Raw genomic sequence first — 6062 nt, forward strand, 5'->3', positions numbered from 1 at the left:
ATATGAAATTGAAAAATCATTAACAGAAAAAAAAATGTATTTGTTATCAACATCAAATAGACTGCTAAGCTACTATAAGCTTCTGTGCAATCCTACAGGAAAAATAATAAATCATAATATACAAAAATATAAACATTTTCAATAAACATAGATTGAGGTAAAGGTGATTGAAATGCAGAGACTTTAAGCAATATTTTATGGCTAAGAACGAAGATGCTCCTTTAGACAATGGCACATTGACGCACGAATGTTAAGAGTTCCACAGTAATCTGAGTTTCATAATTTTAGCATTGTGTTTTCTCTTTTTATGGAGGGAATCAAACTTAGAGAAGGCATAAGGGTCCAGGGCAGAGTTAACCGGCCACCAACACCATACTTGTAAGCTGTCATTTCAAGGCCTTTTGTTAATTTCTTGTAGGCTTTTACTATTTAAGTTTGGTCACCCAACACACTTCAGGAGCATAGTTGATATGGGGGAGCATAAGTTACTGGTATAGAGTACGTATAAATCTCTGGGACCTAAAGAAGAAAGATCTCTTGGTTAAGCCCATTGGTGAATTGATATGCTGGATAACTTTTGTAGTGTGAGAACTTAAGTTGAGGGAGGGGTTGATCCAAACAATAATGTCTCGAATGGGGGAGTCAGCCTTAATGTAGTTATAACCGGAGTTATTGTGTCCCAAGTGATTAACGCCTCTTTTACAAATGACGGGAGGACAACAATGTGTTGACCTCCATTGATCAAGTTAAAAAGGTAAAAATTTATTACATTCATGGGTAAAATCAAAGTTAATTTATTTATTTATTTAGAGAGGTTATCTACAAAGCCGCATAGGCCGACTTTTGCGTAGACTTACAGAATCGCGGGATGAGAATATTAAAAAAAATAACATAAAAGTAAGAATTAAAAAAAAAATAATAATAATAATAATGAGATACATACAAATAATTAAAAGAAAAAGCAAAGCCAACATTAAGAAAACAATAAACAAACGAGAATAAAATAATTATGAGATCATGACCAGGCAGATAAATGTTTTTTTTTTTAATTCAAAGAAGAAAGGGCTGATTGAGTCTGAGAAGACCGCGAGATCGGCGAAGACACCATCTGATTAATCAGGGCGAGATATGTGTAACGGCCACGCCAACGGGGGGATACGTGGGGACACCCGTGGCGGAAGTATTCCGACCACCCGTTGGGGGATTGGTGGTCGTCCTCACAAGGCCATCCACAAACTCTGCCTCCCGGACGCCTGGGATTACAGGAGTGAGCCACTACTCCCGGCCAGATAAATGTTCAGATAATAAATAGCGGAATTTGTGATAATTAGATTGCGTATCAATATTTGATGGCAAAGGATTCCAATCGGTAATGACACTATGGGAAAAAGAATTTAGTCGATTAGTAGAGGCGGCGCGCGGTTTACACAATTTTAAAGAATGGCCACGAGTACGGGAATTGATTTGAGGGGTGAAAAATTCATTAAAGTTAAGATCTAAATTATTGTAAAATAATTTATTAACAGACAAAGGTTATTGATTTTATGACGCGAGTCAACAGGCTGAATACCAAGGGATTTTAAACGAGAAGGGGCAGGCAAATTTTGCAATTTAGTAACAAATTTTTTTTACGCGATTCTGAGAATTTTGTAGGGCAGATAGGTCTGTAGTTAAATGAGGGGTCCAAATGGGGGAACAATAATCAAGAATAGGGAGCGCAAGGGAGTTGTAAAGTTGCTTAATTAAACGGGGGGAACGAAAGTTTAAGTTACGGCGAATGAGCCCGGCAATACTTGATAGACGTTTGGTAACCTTGTTAGTGTGCGTAGAGAATTTGAGGAACGGATCGATTATAATACCTAAATCCCTCTCAGAGAGGGAAGAAGAGAGTGGGACATCTTTAATGTAGTACGTGAAGTTGGGGTTCTTACGGCCTAGGTGGAGGACAGCACTATTCTTAACATTAAAGGAGAGACCATGAGAATCGGCCCAGCCATCCACCGTTTCTAAGTCTTTCTGGAGCGCTTGACAATCCCAAGTAAACCTGATTTTATGGGAAATCTTAGTGTCATCAGCGAAAAGCAACACCAAAGCGACCGACACAACAACAGGCAAAGAGTTAATAAAGATGTTAAAAAAATTGGGTCAATTTTTCAAAGGGGAGGGGGGGGGGGACCCTTTAAATCTGTAATTTCCCCATATTATCTTCAATGGACAAAATCTCACCTTGGTTGCCAAAAAACATTTTTGTTTGCCATGGCAGAAATAAACCCATGGACAAAATTTCCTTTAGCATTATTCATGTTACATGAAGGTCTACCAAATCCCTGAGTTTTATAAAAATCGGTGTAAATTACCACGGGTTATTTCTTTGTTAGTTAAATTGAGTTGTCTGGACCATACAACCGTTACCATTAACGCGAGGAGGAACAGATCCATGCCACAGTTCATGACCTCCGTATTCCAACACGTGTCGGAATCCTTTGACTCAGAATAATAACGACAATTTAAAAAATTCGTGGAATTTGTTTACAAAATTGGAAGTAAGCGTTTGGAAAGATCCTTTTGGGCTACGCTTTCAACGAAATTTTTTCTTCAGAAAACGTTTTATTTATTAACTAGTTTATTTGGCCATGGGAACCTTTTAAAGGGCCACAGAATCGTTTGAGAAATTCGGGACGAATTTCAGGTATCGGCTCCTTTTTTTCACGTGACTAAACATTTTGATGGTTAAAAAAAATTATTTTGTTTTAATTATTGAAAGTTTCAGTGTAAGTGTGTAACCAAGAATATGTTATTTATAATTAGGGAGAAGAGCTAATTTTTAAGGAACCAGTGAGAAACCGTGTTGATTTGATTTAGATTTATGGGGAAGGAGCTTACTCTTCAAGCATGAGGGGGGGATAGGTAGCAAGCTAAAAACCGTCACAACAGTAACGACAAGTTGGCAAGCCAAAATATACCTCTCCTCCGAAGAATTGTCCCTAGCGGTATTAAATTTTCGAGATGACTTTTAAAGATATGTCTCCGCAATTCCGAGTTATTTACTAAAACGTAATCCCGGTTCTATCCCGCCCGGTATAAAATTTTAATTATAATTAAAATAATTGAGACGAAACAACCGAGTATAATTTATTCAGAATATTATAAATTAAGTAGTTACAACAGCGAGTTAAACGTACTAAAACAATGCACAATTGAATTTAACCCTATTTACGGTACAAGTTTATCAGTTAAATATAATACGAAGCCAATTTTAATGAAAGATATATCTACAGAGGGTATTTGTATTTTTCTCGCTTACGAAATACTTGCCGCATCTTTAAAGCTCATTTTATTTCAAATTAAACAGTTTAATCGGTCGAGAAAACGTTTAAAATAAATTACGAAGTAATGACGACCCAGTTAAAAACCAGACCAACATAAGTGTAAGCGCACGATGTATACAACTCGATATTTTCTTCATAAATATACTATTACGCTTGAAAACTAATACGCTAAACACACAATAGATAAAAATATACATTATATAAATTACAAAAACCTAACGGCAGAAATAACGGGTTCTTATCTGCTGACTGCGCTAAAACAAGATTTGACCTTTACATTTTCATACGTAAAAAATTTAGACTTTAACAAGTCCACAAAAATTAAAAAACAAAGCTGTTTTCGAAAAACACCGTATCTTAGCAAGCGTCGGTGGCTCAGTTGTTAAAATCTCTGACACGCAGCAGACCCAGGTTCGATTCCTGGCCGGCGCAAATAAATCGCAAATTGACACTAAGACGAATACCGTGAACAATTGGTGGAAACCCTGCCATTGGACGTTGAGAGGTTGCCATAACACTCAGCACTCGGTCCGTCCCAAAAGTCAATAAGAAGAAGTTAAAGAGAAAACGCCCGTACAAACACAACCACAACCACAAACACAACAGACTCAACACCCACAAACGTCATAACACAAACACAACAAACTCAACTTTCACACCCTACACATAAACATTACAATAAAGAAATATCCAATCAAACTGAGTTAAAACTGTTGCGACGGTGAGCGTTAACGAAAAAAATATCCAAACCGAACCGAACTGCAAATTAATCCGCTAACGCTCACCGTCGCACGGTGGTTTTGCCAATCCTTCGACTTCGTGCCCTAATTCCTAGCAACTGCGAACGCAGAGATTTCGAGAAACTGCGTACGCAATGATTAAGCTTTGCACCGAAAATGCGAACGTGTTCGCAGGCCGTACACACACACAGACAGACAGACGCGGTGATTGTATAAACCCTCCTAGGGGACATAGTCCCCTCGGACTCTCGGAGAGGTAAAAAGTTGTACACTTATTGGGCCCTGATTCGCGATACAAAAGATACTGTAATGCTCGAAACAAAAGAAACTATTTATATTAAAATTGATACAATGATAGTGCCCGAAAATCGAAAATAAAAAAACAGATTTACACAAAAATAAAAGATACATATGATGCGACAGTAATAATAAAAAAAAGGCTAATAGTAAGTATCGCTAAATTGAAAAACAGGTCAGCTCCAGTTTTTATATTTATCTAATCGACACTTGAATGCCGAAGCGGAGGATTTGGTCTTAGCTGCAGCCGGGAGAACATTCCAAAATTTCACAACCCGTTGAGTGAAGAAAACCCGCCTAGCTACCCAGCTGCACCACTTTTTACGGATTGTGGGAGCCTTTCGCCCCTCCCACGATGTCGAAGAAGTCAACTGCACTAACATCATACAGGCCATAAATGATTTTGAAGGTTTCAACTAAGTCAGCGCGAAGACGTCTGTCCTTAAGGGACAGAAGACCCAACCTTTTTAACCTTTCATCATATGGTAAGGTTCTGAACCCTGAAACTAGCTTCGTGGCCTGTCTTCGCACCCTTTCCAGCTTCTCAATGTCTTTGACCAGGTGGGGGGACCAAATGCTGGAACAGTAGTCTAAGTGAGAGCGAATGTAGGCACTGTACAGGATTTTGAAAGATTTGACACTAAAATGAGAGAATGATCTCCGCAGCGTATAGAAAGCCCTTTTACCGCGCGCAGAAGCGGCTTTGCTATGGGTATCCCCGAACATATGGCCTGAAAGCATGACCCCAAGGTCCCGAACCACAGCATGCGCCTCTATCGCTTTACCCCCCAAACTGTACTTATAGCGAGGATTATTAGCCCCGCAATGGAGAACAACCGATTTAGAAGTATTGAAGCTCATATCGTTCGAGGAGACCCAATGGGCCAGAGCATCAATGTCCCGTACTCCCGTTGGAGGAATAGCGAATCAGTCGGTGAAGCTATTTTATGACCAATCTTATTGTCATCGGCAAACAATTGGAGAAAAGACTCCTTGATTACCAGAGGAAGATTATTAATAAATATAACAAAAAGAGTTGGGCCTAACACAGATCCCTGAGGCACCCCACTGGTCACCTTACACCATTCCGAACAGACCCCACGCGGGACCACACGTTGCGTTCTACCACTCAAAAAAACAGCGATCCAATTGACAATCAAAGGTGGAACCTCTAAGTAGGAATTTGTTTGATCGCGGTAACATTAGCCCGCTTCCATAAAAGTGGAAGACGACCCGATGAAATAGAGTAATTGAATATGGCCAATAGAGGGGAAGCTAAGATGGCTGAACCCTCTGAAAGTAATCGTGGATGAAGGTCATCAGGCCCTGGGGATTTAAAAGTAGGCAGTCCCTTTAAATATCGTTGGACTGTAAAATACGATAGGCCAAAGCCTAGGGGACTGAAAAAAAATCAGAGGGCTCAGAACGGTCAAAACCAGAGAAAAAGTCACCCAGATATACTGCCTCCAAATCGGGCTCGCAGGTGAACACGGAACTAAAGAAATCATTAAGCGCCGTTACCATAGCAACCGGATCGCGAATTAATACCCCCGCAGAGATCTCAACCACCATAAGAGAGGGTTTGTGTTTAAGAGAACGGGAAACACGCGAGTAAAGCGCCTTGGGGTTGGTAGGGATTGCATCAATTAAACGGGCTTCGTACCTATATTTCGCGGAAAGAATGTGTTTAGTAAGC

The sequence above is a fragment of the Leiobunum rupestre genome, chromosome 8 (genome assembly GCF_980474605.1).
Source record: "Leiobunum rupestre chromosome 8, qqLeiRupe1.1.hap1, whole genome shotgun sequence".
Classification (NCBI taxonomy): domain Eukaryota; kingdom Metazoa; phylum Arthropoda; class Arachnida; order Opiliones; family Sclerosomatidae; genus Leiobunum; species Leiobunum rupestre.